Below are 19280 nucleotides of genomic sequence, written 5' to 3'. Positions count from 1 at the left end.
TTCGTCTTGCGAAGCAAGCCCATAGGGAAATTCGTCTAGCGAAGCAACGCAAAAACCGAAAAACCCTTTCGTCTAGCGAGTTTTTCGTTTTGTGAGGCATTCGTCTTGCGGGGCACCACTGTACAATCAACAGTGCTAGATAGAGCACTTTCCTTTTGCAGTTTTAGGAGAAACTGATGATATTTTGACACACAGAGAGACAAAGGATAAAGATTACCTGCTAGCTGTTCACATCCTATATCCATGTTTAAACATAAATCAATCATGCCTCGGCATTCTTGTATTGGAACAAGTCTTGGTTTTGTCAGGTGGCGTTGCGTGGGAAGGAACTTTGTTATTTGCTGTGATTCTGTCATCTTCGTTTTACAGGGAAGGGGTATGAATAAGTCCTGAGCAAGCAGCTCCCACATAGCTGAAAACAAAAATGTGAATCAGAGCTGGTTTTGCACCGATGCTATAGAACATCCTCTTCCTTGGAGCATTATTATTATCACTGGAGTAGAATGACTCTAGCATATTACATCACTTTTGAAAGAAATGCACTGGCTGCAAATTGCCTTCCAGGCTAAGCTCAAGGAGTTAGTCCTGGTGTACAAAGTCCTATGCAGCTTGGGACCAGGATACCTAAAGGATTGTCTCCTCCCTTATATACTGCCTCGGTCCAGTATATCTGAAGGAGCGTCTCCACCCCCATCGTTCTGCCCAGCCACTGAGGTCCAGCGCCGTGGGCCTTCTGTCGGTTCCCTCGCTGAGAGAAGTCAAGTTACAGGGAACCAGGCCCAGGGCCTTCTCGGTAGTGGCGCCCACCCTGTGGAACGCCCTCCCACCAGATGTTGAAGAGAACAACAACTACCAGACTTTTAGAAGACATCAGAAGGCAGCCCTGTTTAGGGAAGCTTTTAATGTTTGATGCATTACTGTATTTTACTTGTTGGAAGCAGCCCAGAGTGGCTGGGGAGGCCCAGCCAGATGGGTGGGGTATAAATTATTATTATTATTATTATTATTATTATTATTATTATTATTATTATTATTATCATCATCATCTCTAGTTGATGGCTTTGCTCTCCAGGAGAAGGCATCCTGCAGATATACATTATCAGGAGGTCTTTTCTGCATGATGCTAAAACTCCACATTGAAGGGTCCATACAGGGTTGCCATATTTCAAAAAGTGAAAATCCGGACACAAAAGTTGTTGAGCTGCTCTTGGCAAAGTTGTTGAGCTTTTTAAAGGAAATTCGCCAAAAGCTACACATCCAACATAGGTTGCCATATGTCCGGATTTTCCCAGACATTTCAGCATTTTCCACCCAGACACTGTTTACGATGACCGAATCCCGGCTATGTCTGGAAAATTCCGGACATATGGCAATCCTACTAAATAATACTCCCCCAGCATCAACCTCTGTAGATTACGACTGGCTGACAATTTGGAGTCAGGAAAATGTCAGTCCAGTGTGCAGCAGCTGTGGAAAAAACTGGAATAGGTTAAGGATCATTAGGAAAGGGGTTGAAAATAAAACAGCCAGATGCAAAATATTCAGAAAACAGCAACTGAAAACAATCAAGGGGATGGAGCAACTATCCTGTGAGAGAAGGTTACAACACTTGGCCTATTTTAGTTGGGAGGGGGAGGTCCTTATTCACACAGCAACTTTGGGATTTGCTCCACAAGATGCACTGATGGGCACCAACTCAGATGGCTCTAAACGAAGATCAGAGAAATGGCTGCTAGCCGTGATGGCTATTGCTCTACCTCTGCTGTTGGAGTATTTTTATTTATTTATTTATTTATTTATTACATTTATATACCACGATTATCGCCCAAAGATCTCAAGGTGGTGTAAATGGTTCTCCTACTCCCCATTCCATCCTCACAACAACCCTGTGAGGTAGGGTTAGGCTAAGAGATGGTGACTGGCCCAAGATCACCCAATGAGTTTCACTGCTACGTAGGGATTCGAACCCTGCTCCCCCACTCTAACCATTACACCACAGAGCCATTTTCTAGGAATCAGTTGTGGGGAGAGTGCTGTAGAACTTGGCTCCTGTTTGCAAGCTTCTCACAGAATTCTGGTTGGCCACTGTGAGAACAGGATGTGGGCCTTGATGGGCCTCATGTGTATATTAGGCAGAATTGCAAATAAAAAAATGTTTGTATTGGGAGGAATTCACACTAAGATGCTGGCAGATTTTCACGAAGACTTCATAACAGATTCACAAAGTGATGGAGAAGTGTGGAGAACTGAAATCAAGATGGGAGAGACGAAAGACTTAGAGGAGCTGAAATGGACAGGTGAAGCTTTCCCTACGTGGCAGCTTACAGGAAAACAATACAGTGCTTTGAGGGCCATTATGATACAATCCCATCTAGCTGCCTCGTTTAACCATGAGGTGGACACATTGTGCATCAGCTGCAGCTTCCAGACCATCTTCAGAGGCAGCGCCATGGAGAGTGAAATGCAGTAATCCAATTGTGAGGTTATTGGAGCAAGAATAACTGAGGCGAAGCTAACCCACCTCTGGAAGGGGCAAAGCTGAGCATAGAGCAAGCCACCACTGAGGCCACCTGCAGGTTGAGTGAAGGCAGCCACAAGGCAAGGAGAAATGTTGCTGACCCTGGCACAGCGCAGCAAAAACTGGTCTGCTCCAGTATTTCTGCTCCTGGAGAGCCACAATACATTTTGATGAACCAAAGCAAAAAAAGGGGGGGATAGAGATTCAGGTCTAGCCTTTTGGGAAGAGTCACAGTGAGTGCACTTCACAAAAAGCAAAGCCCGGTCTATTAAGATCACATTAAATGGCTCACAAATTTCTCATTTTCGCAAAAACTGACAAGGTTTGCCTGCTGATTTATTATTCATATATGGAGAGATGCTTCCTTGAGAAGATCGTAAATACAATTTTGCCAGCCCAATCAGCCTCTCAGGTTTTCTGATGAAGTGATAAGCACAATAGAATTCAGCAGGATTAAGGGATGAAGTGGAAAATGAAAGCCGAGTTGTGTTTCTGTAAGTTGTCTTGCGTGAAGCAGCCACGGAGAGATAAGGGGTGCCGAAGAATGCGTGAGAATATCTGCATAAACCCTTTTTCTAATAGAAAGCTGGGACTCCATCAGACCTCTGCTTCTGGAATGGATGCGTCAGAATCTCAGTAGCGGCACTGGGAGGGTAATCCCATTAAAAGGCATTCAACTTATATTTATCTGGTGTATATGGTCTCCGTGCACTGAAAAGAATGTCAAAATCCTCTACAGCTTAGAATGTTTATTTACTGCTTCTTCTGCTATGTTCCGGCCGGAAGATTTAATAAGTGTAAACAGCGGCAGGGGTAGATAATTTTAGAGTTTGGACTTCATAGCCTTAGCTTCCTCTGTTCCACTGCCGTCACCCTTTAGAAGTGGTAAACCAGCCCTATGGAGTTTGAGGGGGCTTCTGCTCATTCTGCTGAGTGAGCAGGTCCTTTTTGAGTACAAACCCTGCTCATTTGCTCATGTAACAAGTAGGGATGTGTATCCAGTACAGACAAATCTCAGATTCTGAACCAAATCAGGCTGATTTGGGCCGATACAGGATTTGTTCAGACTTGGTCACAACAGCCCTAGATTTCCCCAAGCTAGTCTGTGGCTATCAAAAGGGGGTTTGTCAGGCAGTGAGGAGAGGGGAGGAGACAATGCAAGCATCCCTGCCTCTGTGTCTCTTTCTTCCCTCTCCTCACTGTCAAGTACATATTAAATCACTTAGGATTGTGCAACGGCCTTTTTCAGTCTGGGATCTGGATCAGGCCTGGGTTGATTTAGTTCATAATCAGTCTGAATAATTTTTTATTAACCGACCAATCACATCAAATCAAACCAAATTACATAAATTCCAAATTACACAGCTAAATTTTAAATTTTTGTTGGGGGTACCCATATTTCAAGTTCCGAAGGGTATCCAATCAACTTCTTGCTTCTTACTGCTGTTTTAATGTCTAAAAATCTAACCTTATGATGCTCACAGTACTATCCAGTCCTTTATTCTTGTTTCTCCACATCTCTTGTTGTTATTTTCATATATTTTTCCTTTCTCTTTGTGACCTCTGATAGTCTCCACAAGCTGGTTAGACAGTTTGTAATCCTGCGTGGATATTATTTTTTTTATCCAGTAGCCATATCCATCCAGACGTTTTCCATGTAACATCACTTCCATACATCAAAACAGTCTTAGCGTCATTAATCTTCACCAATCTGCCTCCTTTCTCAAAACCTCTGAGGAGATTCACCAGGAATGCAGTCTGAAAACAAGTCCGTTCCTTCTCTCGGCTGTAAATCCTTTGGCAAGATGGCGACTCCGAATTAATTGCTGCGCCATTCCAAAAGCTCTTATTGCTTCTTGATCTCCATAAAGCATACTTTTGGTTAAAGTTTATCTCCACACAGACCTTAATCATCCTGCTTGGGTCAGTTCAACCGACGATTCTAATGAGGAGGGGTTCTTGTAAATCACATAGAAGGAAAGTAAAAAAGGTCCCCCTCCCCCATTCAGTCCCGTTGTCAACATACCCAGCCTTTGGTGTGTCTTCATCGTAAAATATTCCTGTTTCTCCAACCCGTCGTCTTCTTTCGCAGAGGTCACTTAAATTAGCAGACTTCACTCCCCTTCTTCACTTGAAATATGTGCATTTGCTTCTTTTGTAATTAATTATTCCAAATTGCTGCAGCTAGTGCGCGATCAGAGACAACGTCCAGGAGAGCCGAGGTCCACACGGGGGCATTCTGCCTAGGGCCCTCACCCCCTTCTTTCGAATTAGGGGGTAATTTAAGGGCACAGCCGGCAAGGGCAGTGTTCCCCATTTCCTTGGGGCAACAAGGGAGGCTGCCTTCTCCCATAACAGCCTCTTAATTACCCCGTGTGGGTCGGAGAGATGGTATTGTCGGCCATCTTCCAATGCGCCCCTACTGGCCCCCTAGTTCATAATCAGTCTGAGTTGGATTGGGGCCCAATCAGGATCCCCAAATCAGACCCTGAACTGAATCAGGGGTGCCTTGCACAGCCCTGGCAACAAATAATGCACCTCAGATCAATACAATCTCATGCTGAGCATGCATGCTTGAGCACATGTGATATAGAAAAATATGTACAGTAGTTATTTGTGGTTGCATTTATATTCCACTTTTCCTCTAAAACCTCAAGGAGGTGTGCATGGTTCTCTGAGATTTTAATGTCACAACAATCATCACAGCTGCTGTGGAAGGTAAGGATAGGAGAGAGTGATGGAGGAGAAGTGACCTAGGGTGGCCAGTGAGCTTCATGGCCAAATGGCGATTTGGACCTGGGTCTCCCAAGTCCTTGCTTAGGGCTTCCCAGTCCCCTGAGGAATGAGAAGCTGTTTACCTGGGTTTGCTTTTCTTTGGGGGGGGGAGTGATGACTGAATTGTAATATTTTAGTTCTAATGGGCATAAGAACACAATAAGACGGCCTCGGTCCTGTATACCTGAAGGAGCGTCTCCACCCCCATCATCCAGCCTGAACACTGAGGTCCAGTACCGAGGGCCTTCTGGTGGTTCCCTCACTGCGAGAAGTAAGGTTAAAGGGAACCACGCAGAGGGCCTTCTTGGTAGTAGCACCTGCCCTGTGGAACGCCCTCCCAGCAGATTATTATTATTATTATTATTATTATTATTATTATTATTATTACTACATCAAGCCCATGGTCCATCCAGTCCAGCATCCTTTTCTCGCAATGGCCAACCAAATGCCTATGGGGAGACCAAAAGCAGGACCTGTCCACAATAGCACTCTACACCCCTGTGATTCCAAACAAGCAGCATTCAAAGACAATGGAGGCAGAACACAGCAATCGTGGCTAGTAGCACATTGTTAGGTGAAAGCACAGCTTTACATTCCTAAGGACAGCAACAGCACAGAAAGGGTGGTGCTAGCATCCACACACACCCCTTCTGGCCCATTCATTTGAAAAGGAATGCCTGAATAGGACCACAGAAGTTGAGAAGCAGGTGTAGCCTTCTTTCACTTGGAGAATATGCAACAGGAAAAGCTTGAGGGATCTTAAAACATCAGTAACTTTACTTTGTACCCCCAGTGATAATCAAAGGTGTGTTGTTTGTGGATGTGTTCCACGATGTTCCATGTGTTGCCTAGAAAGCATGCTGTGTTTACCTCCCAAAAGGGAGAAAGGAAGATGCTTTGCCGTGTTATTAGGAATGCCTACCCTGCAGAAAATACCAAAGTTTTAAAGTCAACTTAAACCTTTACAATCTCCAATCAAACAGTCAAGGGAAAGTTCCACCGACAAAATAAAACCTCTAGCAAAATAGCCACCTCTCCTGGCAGACAGCTAAACACTGAGAAATTGGTTCCCTGCCTGCGAAGGAGGAAGTTTTACTAGTCTCTTCCACATGAATGACATCGACTCCCAGGAGTGATCAATGGAGACTGTACTTGTCATTGATCTCTCGGTGATTTACACTCAGCTGATCTGCTGTGTTTTGTGTTTGACTGACAGTTGCTCATATGAGACTTTGGTTTTACAGAACTGATAGCTCTTTTCACAAGGGCTAGTTTGCAAACAAGATTGTAACCTGCTTCCTTGGTTTAGATTTTATTGCCAGACAGGGACAAAATGTCAATAGCTATTTCGTTGTCAGTGGGATTGGAAGACGACCACCTTCCTCCAGGGCCTGGACACTTCGTTCACATACAGTTGTCACAGATGGCTGATCAGGAGATGGCAGGTGAGTTTAATTTAGATAGTCAACCAATTTTTTTTTATTATTATTATTGTTATTATTATTATTAAACAGAATTGCTTGAGGCATATTTTTACATGGCTAGTATTATTTGTTTGTAATCTTGAGTGGTTGTGAAGTATTTCTCTCTTGTATCAAATATTATTTTGCCTGAGGCCTACACAATGTACAAAATTAGATCTCAGCACTACCCTATTCAACATAAGCTACTTAGGTCACATAATACAGGAGTGGGGGGATAACAGAAAAGAGTTATGAACTGCCTTAAATAATTCTTTGCAAAACCTGACATTCAGGAGGTCTGGCTTCCCAGGTCAATAATTTCCATGATTGCGGATCTCTATATGGAGATAAGTAGCCTATGACTCTCAATGTGCCATTAGACTCTAGCTCCCAGAAGCCCCAGCCAGCATGGCAAATGGTGAAGAATGATGGGAGTTTACTCTAGAAAGATCTGGAGGGCCACAGGTCCCCCACCTCTGCTTCAAATGAATAGATCAACACCACGCCTTTAAAGTACACACCTCAACAGATTTTGGGCATCACATGACAGGATAGATTCTCAGACAAAGATGTGTTCTCCCAAGCATACATTCCCAGCATGTTCACACTTCGATCCCAGTGACATCTGTGCTGGCTTGGCAATGTCCACACAATGGAAGATGGCAGGATCCCTAAGGACGTGCCCTATGGGGAGCTGGCTTCTGGTATCAGGCCCATTGGCAGACCAACTCTGCATTACATGCAGGCTGGCAACATCAACCCCACCGTCTGGGAATCCTCTGCGGAAGACCACAGTGTCTGGAGACAGACAGTCAGGTAGTGCATCCATAACAGTGACCAGAGGAGGAATGATCACTGTTTCCCTCTCTTTCTAATTGAAGTCCTCATTCCCACAAGACTTTTGTTCTTTATACTTCACATATAAATGATGTCCTCAGTCCATCCTCCAAGAACCATGTCCAAGAGGGACTAATCATGATATGCTTTGCAAACTTGGAGCCATGATGATGCTTCATGAGTAACTCACTAGACCATGTGGATAAAAATCCACTGCACCGTCTTTGTTTATTTGTTTCTGTTGTCCCCCCCCCTTTCTTTACTCCTTTGAAAGCACCCCCCAAAGTTGCTGAACTCTTGATTTTCAAATAGTAGCCTTGGCACATACTGTAAATGCCTTTGAGGCATCGATAATGTCAGCGACTCCTGCAGCTGTTCCAAGCAGCTTCAAAGCAAAGTTCTTGGAAGCAGAAACAACAGCAACAAAACCTCAAAGTAAGATAAATTAATCTTCTCAGCCCGCCAGTTTGTAGATGAGGCAGGTATCTCTTGGCCACTTTGTCCACCCCTTCTATGGCACCTGGCATCCCTGAACAGCTGTCAGAGCCCACGGTTGGGTGGGCTTTCCCCCCTGGGAACATAAGAAGAGCCTGCTGGATCAGGCAGTGCCAGATCTAGTCCAGCATCCTGTTCTCACAGTGACCAACCAGGAGCTTACGGGAAACCCTCAAGCAGCACCCAAGAACCAGAGGACTATCTCCTCCCGCGGTTTGCAGAAACCATATTCAGAAACATTACTGCCTCTGACCAGTGTCAGTTCCAAGCAATTGGACCTAGACATCCCTTTGAATTTCCCAGAGTGCCCCTAGCCTGACATCTAATATCTGTATTAGATTTGAATTTTTTGTATATATATGCAATTTTTTAACACTTTTTAAATATGAAATTGAATTATATGTTTTGTAGTATGAAATCGCTCTGAGGAGTTCCATGGGGTGAAATTGATAAATGATAATTCATAACAGCAGCAACAGACACCCAGGGACACCAGAGGACACTTTGCCCTTTACAGTTTCTGTTGAATTTCATCACTCTTGCGTGGCAGCTGCTTCTGTGATTTTTAAAAAATATTATTTTTCTGATTTTATGTCCAGTTCGAATGCAGTTGTGTTTTACTTTTGTTTTCACAATTCAACTTATTAGATATTTTATTAGCTCCTTGTCATTAGGTTCCAGGACAGGTTACAATAATAGAATTCCCCATTATACCAAACAGGAAAAACCATTACAAATGTAAAACCAGTAAAACCATTCCAAAAAGAACAGAAAAGTATAGATTCAGCAAAAGAGGCAAGTACCGCAAAACAAATATTTTAAATGCCTCATGGTGCGCCCATAGCAGCAAAATGAAATGCCTTTGTCTGCCCCATCTGCAACAAAACAGGTCTCTCCCGTATCAGTCTCAGCAGCAACAGCAGGCACTGTAACTCTCCAATGGTTTGACTCTACCCATGATGGCGCAGTCTTCCATTGTCTCGCAAGACAAACAGATGCCAACAACAACAACAACAAAGGTCGAGGTGAAAAGGTGTGTTTTCTGCATAAAGCAAAAGCTGTGCAATGAAGATGCTGGACTTGGATAAATTGTCAAGGGATTTTTATAGGGGGGGGGTGCAAATTGCTATGGAAATGTGGCAAACTGGATTTAGACTGGGGGGAAATGAGAAACTGAGAGATGCCCACATTTGCAGATTATTCGCTCCCTAGTTGTGAGGCTGGTGTGAGAAAGCAGGGGCTGCAAAAGATTTCTCCCTCCCACCCACACACCATGGGACTTCTCAGCAAAACTCACGGATTTTTGAGAACCTGAGATAAAGATTCCAAAGCTGTAAACATTTGCCTGGTAGCCTACCAGGTTCTGGTTTTATATCTAATCCATTAAAGAAAGAAGAAAATAACATAGTGAAATGTTTCTTTCCTGAGGCTGAGAAGCAATCAATACATTCCGATTTTCTCCTCCATTAACTCTTTGTGACTGAAATCATTGTGTGACCAGGCAGAGCTTTGGATTACACCAGGAGACACATTGCCGGCCTGATCTGCACACCAGTAAATCTGGAAATGGGCGGAAACAGCTGAGGCTCTGGGGGAAGAAGTAGACAAGAAGTGGTCAACCCAGAAGGCTGGCTCCCTACCCATTGTCCTTCCCTTCCCTGCCTCTTTCTGAGTTTAAAAGCAGGGGTTGCCAGCTGTCTCTCTCTTTTCTGACAGAGGATCATGTGCCATGAACAGCTGCATTATCAGGCAGAAATTCAACCGGCCCAGCTATTTCCAACATGAAGCTGCCATGATGATGAAAGCTGCATTCTATAATAAATTGCATACTGCAAAAAGGTGATCTTTCGTACAGAATGATGGGGAAATGAAATGGAATGAATGGATGAATGACAACATGTGAAACCAACAGGGAGTGAAAATGGACAGGCCCCTCCCTAGTTTAGTCATGGGTTGCATTTGAATTGGCGGGACACAAATTGTGCAGCCTTCATATGGGGCAATCACTCCTGCCAAAGCCTTTTAATAAGATGGGCCAGGCCTGAGTGGCTGGGCATCTGTCTTGCCTGCAGAAGGCTCAGTTCCTGGCATCTCCAAGTAGGGCTGTCTGAAACCCTGGAGAGCTGCTGTCAGTAAGTGTAGATGATACCGAGTTATTGGACCAATGATGGTTTGACTCAGTATAAGGCAGCTCACGGTGTTCCAAAGACCTTCCAGTGAGAGCGTAGGCCTAATTCTCCTTGCTGTAGAACAGTGTTTCCCAAAGTGGGTGATACTGCCCCCTGGGGGCCTTGAAATGATCCAGGAGGGCTGTAGTAGCCTTGGGTGCATTTGGGGGGCGTTGAATAAAAGTAAAGGGGCTGTGGAAGCATTAAGAAAAGAAGAGAATTGGGGGGGGGGAGTTTGTACACATTTCATCTGTTGTGCAATGACACTTACCGCCAGGTCAGGCGCTGTTGTGGGATGGTAACAATGCCTCTCCCGGATCTGGCAGTAGTGCAGGAGGCAACGAGTTTTCCTAGACTTGGGTGAACCCTTTTTGGCTTCACGCAGGCCCGGGAAGTGGATGGCAGCTTGCCTGCCTATTTGGCCAATGGCAGGCGAGCTGCAGCGTCTTTCTCTTTGTTCTCTTAAAGAAGGTAGATTTCCAGGGGGGTGCTGAGTTTGTGTTTTCCCCCAAAAAGAGGGCAGTAGGCCAAATAAGTTTGGGAACCTCTGCTGAAGAGGAATAATGCTTAGAGGAGACAGGAGGCGAAGGGGTGCCCTTGGGAGGGAGGCCAGCAGAGCACCACATGCCTTCAGCGGAGCCAGGAATCTGAGGGCACATGCCTCATTACTCTCAATTAGTGTGGCCAATCTGTTAATCACTTCCAGGTCGATGGTTAGCAAAGCAACTAGTTCCTTAAGTTGGCACTATTGAATTAGAACGATAAGATCAGCATAAGTCACCCATGTCATTCCCAGCTTGCTGTTTTTAACCGAAGATAATGCCCTCGCTACCGGATCATTCCTGTGGCACAGTTCTACAAGCAAACTGTTACAGCACAGGTTGGCAACTTAAGAGCCCAAGTCCACATGAAACTTATTTATTGAATTTATTTATATCCCACCTTTTTTTATCCAAGGTACTTAAGGTGGCATTCAGACTTCTCCCTCTTCTCATTTCATTCCAAAGGCTTTTAGAATCCACTCTCAGGCCTCGTTTTTGGATAAAAAAGCATTTTCCAGTTCTGCTTTGGATGCAAACCGTGGCTTGCACAAACAAGAGTTTGCCCAGAGTCAGGTGTCGTGGTAAACTATGGTTACCACAAACCAGAGAGGGAAGTGGATTTTATGAGGGCAACACACAATTAGCTAAACTGTTGTTTGGCCGTGTCATTGGCTGAGCCATACCTAGCTGTCAGAAGTGAGCCTGTAGAGGAGGGAACCAAGAGAGAGTCAGCACACCAAAACCAAGAAGACCTTGTAGCACGAAAAAGAAATCTCCTGTCTACGGCCCAATGGCTTGATGATACATCACTGTCGAGATGGTTTTCACAGCTACAGTTCTAACAAACAGAAATGTAGGATTCTCATTCTAGTTCCAGAAATTCCTGTCAGGCCTTTAGGTCTGAACTGGATGTAGAATCATAGAATTGTAGAGTTGCAAGGAACCCCAAGTGATTTGACCAAAGTAACACACTGACTAATATTATCAGTCTACAGAGTCTTCATTTCTATGCACCAAAAATGGACAGAGAAATTCATGAGGCTGAGTTTCACCGGAGAATACTGAAAAGCGCCTTTTCCTTAGCAGAATCTCAGTATGAAACAGTATGCAATAGTACACAGTCTCCTTAAAGTTTCTGACCTCAGGTCAATGCACTTTCAGTTCAGGAGGCCTCTGCACCAGGAATGTTGTCTTCATGTTCTTATTTTCTGATGTTTTAAACTTTGGAGAAGGCATGCTTTTTTGTTTTGTTTTGTTTTCCTTTGTAAACCATTTTTAGACACATGTGAAAAGTGGGGAATACATTTTTTAAGAATAAATAAATACTAGCTTGACACAAGGAAAGAAATAATCAAAGGCTTAGGCAGGTATTCTGCTCACATGTAAGAACCTACTGATGAGCAGTGTGAGTAGAGGGCAAAGGTCTGAAGGAGGAGGCTCTCATGTGCTTTAAAACCCTTCATAATCAGTGTTCTGGAACTATGCAGGGAACTCTGATGAGTAAAGGAGGTTGCAATGTCCTATTGTGGGTGTAGTATATAAGAAAGAGCAGACACACGGCCTGATGTTAATGAGTCATCTTTGGTTTACTTTCTTTGGCATGTCTTATATAGCTCTACTGTCACTAGTGCCAACTTTTAATGTTAACTGTAGACCAGGGGTCAGCAAACTTTTTCAGCAGGGGGCTGGTCTGCTGTCCCTCAGACCTTGTGGGGGGGGCGGACTATATTTTTTAAAAAATGAATGAATTCCTATGCCCCCACAAATAAACCTGAGATGCATTTTAAATAAAAGCACCCATTCTACTTATGTAAAAACACCAGGCAGGCCCCACAAATAACCTAGAGATGCATTTAAAATAAAAGGACACATTCTACTCATGTAAAAACACGCTGATTCCCACACCGTCCGCGGACCGGATTTAGAAGGCGATTGGGCTGGATCTGTCCCCTGGACCTTAATTTGCCTATCCATGCTGTAGACCATTCAACATTTCTCTGATGAGAATACAGACATCCTAAACCATTATTATTATTATTATTATTATTATTATTATTATTATTATTATTATTATTATTATTATATTTATACCCCGTCCATTTGACTGGATTGCCCTAGCCACTCTGTTCAGCTTCCAATATATATAAACACATTAAAAATAAACATTAAAAAAACTTCCCTATACAGGGCTGCCTTCAGGTGGCTTGGGGGTTGGACGCGATGGCCCTTGTGGTCTCTTCCAGCTCTATGATTCTATGATATCTCTTTATCCTCCAACATTTCTCCAATGAAAATAGCGACATTCTGAGGAAAAGTGGGACATTCCAATATCAAATCAGAAACTGGGATGGCTTTTGTAAATCTGGGACTGTCCCTGAAAAATAGGGACACTTGGAGGGTCTGTAACTGCAGCTGCAATTTCTTTACAGCGACCAGGTCCCATATGTTATAGAGGTTACCTGCTTCAAACCTTTGCTTTCCATTTAATTTGGAGAGAAGTAGGGGCAGAGTTTAGTATGGTCATCCCTATTTCCCTGCGAACGTAACACCAAAACAGGGCTTAAGTCAGTTACAGAAAAATATACCAATGGACAAAGGTTAACTTGTTTAGGCCAAGCCTGCACTGGGCCAGACAGATCAAACCCAAAGCCTTCAGTCTAGTGTGTGGTCTTTCTTCATTGTCTGCAATGGAAAGAACCAGGCAAATGGCCAATAGGCACCAAGTACTAGCCAGCTTGGTTTTCTTTACGCCTTGCCCAGAACTCAGGAATTTAGCATCACATCAACATTGTGAATACGAAAGCAGGCCTGGATTTTCTCATGGCAACCCAACCCGAATTGCATGTCCAGTGATGCATCATTTTAATCAGTTCGTACATATTCCAGAAACCCACTGAGAAGCTCATAAAGAGCAGAACCAAATTGTAACTGGGCAGAATATATTCATTCCCTGGCTGCCATGTTCTCAGACTTTAAATAGGCCAGGATGATGCAAAGAGAACATTAATTGGATTAATATGCTGTGGTCCTTCACAGAACGATTCCCCAAGAGGGACACACACTTTAAGTTCCTACTGCAAATATTCTGCAGTTGCTCTGTTTGTTTCTGCAGTTGTATTACTGCATATGAGTAATCCCCTACCCTCGCCTGCAAACAAACAAAAAAAGAGAATCAATTGGGTTACCAGGATTACAGCATTGGCTGTATGAGCAGCCAAAAACAATGGTTGAATGCCTGAGAAGTTCATCTTTCCCTTTTATTTCACATGTTCTTTTAGATGAAAATTCAGAATTCTGAAGAACTTATGTTTGTGTGTGCGCACACTCTTGAAAGGATGAAGGAAAATGCTATTTCCAAGTCAGATGGCTTGTTTGTTTTAAAGCATTTGTTAAACACTTAATAGTTAAAAAATATCCAAGCCGTATACAATAGGCTCAGGGTGGTCTGCCATGAGGGGTTGCTGTTTGAGAATAACAAACCCCAGGATCCTGGTTATAATTTTTTTCTGGATCCAATCTTTGCTGTGTGAAATCAAGGTATATTTAATATTAAGCTCTAAAGATGCTGGAGCAATGTCACTGTGACCTTTCTGTAGGCAGAATATGGTTCCCCCCTCTCTCCACTTTGAAATCCACTATAAAGGTGATTAAATAAATATAAAACAATTAAGCCATCACCATTCCTCTCCCTGCACATTTGACAGCATCTGATAACATAATTTTGTGACCATGTTGCCAAATAATAGGAAGTTTATATGTCTAGATTTAATTTGAATTGGTCAGTTTCAAAGGGCTTTTACACATGTTGAAAGTTTAAAAAGTTGTTTGTTAAGTACTTCAATTATAATTCATTTAAAAATCCTATTATGTTTGGTTACACAAGACTGCGTTTAATATACTTAAAGACACAGTACTCCTTAGCTGTGGCATATTTATGGGCCGAATGTTAAAAGGTTTATAAAACAAGGCAGTATATCCACCATGTCAAGCAACTCTCTATGAACATAATGATTCAGTCTGTCTGTTTGTAATTAGGTATGAAATAATTTATCATGATGAAGATAAGCGAGCAAGAGAATTTGCAGAATAACTCCATACTGTATTTTATTGCAAAAAGAAAAAGAAAAAAAGAAGTTTCTTTAATCTATCCATCATTTATAAATCACCTACCTCTTATTTATTTATTTTTTTGCCATGTTGCTGGCAGAATTCAAAGTAGAACAGGTTCTGAATTGAATGTGTGTCAAAAATTACAAACGGGATGTCAACAATCGAAAGATTCTTCGCATTTGCTGAATATAAGATGAGGGTTGACAGTTGACACTGATTGATTTGGGACTGGGACTTGATGCAATGGATGCCACTTTAAAACCTTTAGAAAAAGTGATGATGAGTCAAGCTGCAAGATAAGGATTCAAATGATGGGTGCTAATCTAGAGTGCGGCCACTCTTATCTGCTAGCCTGCCAATTGAACCTGAAGCCTTGCAGGATCAAATCACCTCCAGAGATTCCCCAAAACGATTTGTACAAAATATACTGAGAGTTTGGCAGGGGTGGAGGGGGACAGAGAGAGAGAGAGAGAGAGCACTTGAGGCTTCTGGTGTCATCTCAAAGAAACATACTATAAAGTTTTTGATAGATAGACAAACAGCAACACCCTCAGACCGATATTAAGGATGAGGTTGACTTGTGGGTAGGGACACTGCTTTATTGCATGGTTGCAATCATTGCACAGATTGATGAGTCTGGCCTCCAGCGTGACATCTCATGCATTTTCAGGCTTCTGGCATTCCCATCTTCACTTTTATTTTATAAAAAAAATGAAAAGCAGCAGCAAAAAAAGAAAGTTACATCCAACTTCTGACAGCAAAGGTGCGCGAGATATTATAAATCAGGGATCAAGAATATGTGGCCAGCTAGATGTTGTTGCTGGACTACAATTCCTATCATCCCTGACCATTGACCATGCTGGAAGGGGCTGATGGGAGTTGGAGTCCAACAATATCTAGAAGGGCACAGGTTCCCCATCTCGAGTTTCCATTGAGTTTCGACCTTACCAAAAAAATATTCTGCCCAGAAAGTAATGTTAATGTGAAGCAAAATAGCTCTAGAAAACACAGGTTCGTAATGGAAGCAACCCATCAAGCAGATCTGGGGGGCAGTCTTGGCATTGCTCTGCTGTTAAGGGGCCCTGGGTAGCTCCATGATCCATATTGGAATGGCAGCATATTTCATCATTATATCCAAGTCTGAAAAGGATTGGCATTATTTCTGTGTTGATAACTGCAATTTGGGTGTTACTAGACATGCAGTATATAAATGATGAAGCCTTTAATCACCGCATCTCTTAGGGGCCCTGCAAATTAGCTATGCATACAGGCTTTCGAAACCTTCCGCATTGTATCTGAGATCTCGCTGCAATGCTGTAGTGAGAGGGTGTGCACAGGAACCAACCTGTCAATTTATCTATTTATTTCCACAATAACACTCACTGGTTTCCATAAACAAAGCAGCTTCCAAAAATGTAACTGATACAAATGCCATTTAAAACTAGAACACGAATGCAACGACAATGTCATAAAAGCAATCTAAGCGTAATTTCAAAAACCAAGCAACTGCTTATCGTTTATATTCTCACCTATATATTTTAGACAGTGTAGTTTCTGAAGGTATTATTTTCCATATATGGAAGTGGATGGTGCTTGATCCCAGGCAATTTAGGGACAGGGTGGCAAACCCCTCCCTGGTCTGGGGCCTGAATCAGCCCCCCCATCAAATTTTCTCCCCACCTGACTAAACCAATTTCAGCAGTGGGGGAAAAAAGAAAAAATGTTTCAGAGTGGACAGAGATGCTTAAACTTCCCCATTCAGTCCACTGCCCTGTTGGGAATGCAAACTGATCAGTTTACGATCATGTACCGTATTTTTCGCTCTATAGGACGCACCGGACCATAGGACACTCCGGACCATAGGAGGGGGAGAACGGGGGGAAGGAAATCTTCCCCTCTCTGCTCAGCCCCCCTTCAACGAAGCGGCAGGAGAAACGGAGCCCCTTCCATTTCTCCTCCCATTTTGCTGAAGGGGCGCTGCGCAGCTCTCCCTCTCTGCTGAAGCCGGGAGAGTCTTGCTCTCCTGGCTTCAGCAAAAGGAACCCGAAGCCTTCGGAGCACAGTGCGAGTTCCTGTTGTGCTCCAAAGGCTTCAGGCAGCTATCCCTGAAGCCTGGAGAGTGAGAGGGGTCGGTGCGCACCGACCCCTCTCGCTCTCCAGGCTTCAGCGCAAGCAACGCGAAGCCTCCGGAGCGCGGAGGGAGCACTCCCTCTGCACTTCGGAGGCTTCGTGTTGCTATCGCTGAAGCCAAGGAGCCAGCATTTGCTCCATAGGACGCACATACATTTCCCCTTAATTTTTGGAGGAGGAAAAGTGTGTCCTATAGAGCGAAAAATGCAGTATGTGAATATATATTGCAGATGTGGTGTGTGAGGTGGGAAACAGCTACACCCACTTTTGTCACACTCATCATTGACATGTGGCCCTTGAAAGGTTGGACAGCAATGAATGCTATGCTTGGGACAAGAAAAGCTTAGCCATCCCTGATCTAGGTCTTCAAATTTAGGTCTTCAAAGGTCACTAATTTGTAACAGAAAATGGGCCTTTAGAATAAATACATGCCATGAGTTTGTAAAGTGGAGCTTCTAAATGGACTGCTCCAGATAGCACCGTAAAGCCATATTCTGCATGCCGCGTGAATCATAGTGGCTAGTCCATTTCCCTTTTTACTTAAAAACCAGCCTAAACATGTGAGTATGTACTACCTATGTATCTGAGTGCAATGCTGTTTTGAAAAGCAATCGCAAGCTGTGAGCCACAATCTTTAGATGGAGCATATCTCTATTAGGTAGGGCACCTTCCTAAGTCCTGTTCAGGTGTTACTCACATAAAGGGACAATCCACGTCCATAGGGGCTGCAAGACTATTTATCAAGCCGCTTCCTGCAAGTTTGCAAGTAGTTTAAGAACAGGGATCAGTTTGAAGAGCAATCTAATCCAGCATTCTGTTCTAATAGTGGCCAATCAGATGTCTACGTGAAGTCCACAAGGAATACAGTAAATTTACCTGTGGCCCCCACTGGTAACTGGACTAGGGGGACTAGGCTAGTCCCCTACAAGTTCCCCTGGCACCTTCTTCTCAAAGCCCAGGAATCTTCTGCCTGGCTTAGGAAGGGAGGTGCAATGCTCTGATGGGTTCAAGAGCCCTGCCACTAACTGGTATAATTCACTAGGTATAGTAAACATTTCCATTGTCGATAGCATTGAAAACTTTCTTTTCCACAGTGTGGTTCCAGATCGGGTAAGTTTTCTTCCCTTGCTGCAGTTTCCTTGCTGAAATGCTAGCTCATATACTCCTAATAGATCTCTCCACTTATAGTTCTTCTGGCTGGCATTTCAGCGTGTTCAGCGTTACAGGTCACGGGTCGCCCCCTGCCTCCTAGACAAAGATCACTTATCATCTAGCTGGCGCCATTTTTCATGGAGACCATTAAACGAATCGATTCTATTGATTGTTTGCAAAGAATTAAGTTACTTTTGGCATGTACAAAATTGGAAAAGGCTTGAAAGGCAAATAATATAATCAAGAGAAGGCTTTGGCCCTCCCTGTACCTGATAACAGAACAATTTTCACTGCCTTTAAGGCTAGAGCCAGGCAGGTATGTATCTCTTCACATGGCTATAATTTCCTACAGAGAATTTTTTGAGGTTTATTAAAGGAAAAGGGGGGGGGGAGCCTGTACAGTCTGTTTTTCCACCCAAAATGCCAAAAAGGACAATATGCATGAATCTACAAATGCATATATAGAAAAACAGCATTGCATTAGGTAAAATTGTAAAATGAAAGCAGCTTATCTCTCCAAAATGTTTTCCCAGAATGGGGCAGGCTGATATTGTGGTCCTGCTACAGAAGCAGATGTGACACCATGACAAATGCTAAGGTAACATCACCACCACAATCCAGTTAACACCCAGCAGCCAACCTAATAGTTATAGAAACATGAGCTGACTCATGTAACTCCAATAGACAACCAATAGAAAACTCTAGCACAACCCACCAAGCATGACTGTGTAGGATAGAAGGCACCAAAAAAAAGCAGAGCAATGGTTGAATGACCCATTAACATCACCCCAGGCAGTATACACTAGTGCTGGGCGCTTCCTTGACATTTGAAAGGCCAGCACTTCTTACATTATTATTTTCTTGCATGAGATCCAGCCATGACAAATGGTTGACCATGTACTGTCTACAGAATTCATTTCATTTGTCTTGCCGCATCCCAATGATTATCAGCTTCTGGTGACACAGAACCAGGCCTTTTCACTGCTGGCCCCTGTTTTACGGAATAAGCTCTCATCAGAAATACAAGGGGTCCCATCTGTATTGGCATTCTGCTGGTTTTGCAAGTGCACCTGTTTCTACAGGCATTCTC

The sequence above is a fragment of the Podarcis liolepis genome, assembly GCF_965112155.1.
Source record: "Podarcis liolepis genome assembly, chromosome: 1".
Lineage (NCBI taxonomy): Eukaryota > Metazoa > Chordata > Lepidosauria > Squamata > Lacertidae > Podarcis > Podarcis liolepis.
Note: the sequence above shows the minus strand (reverse complement) of the source record.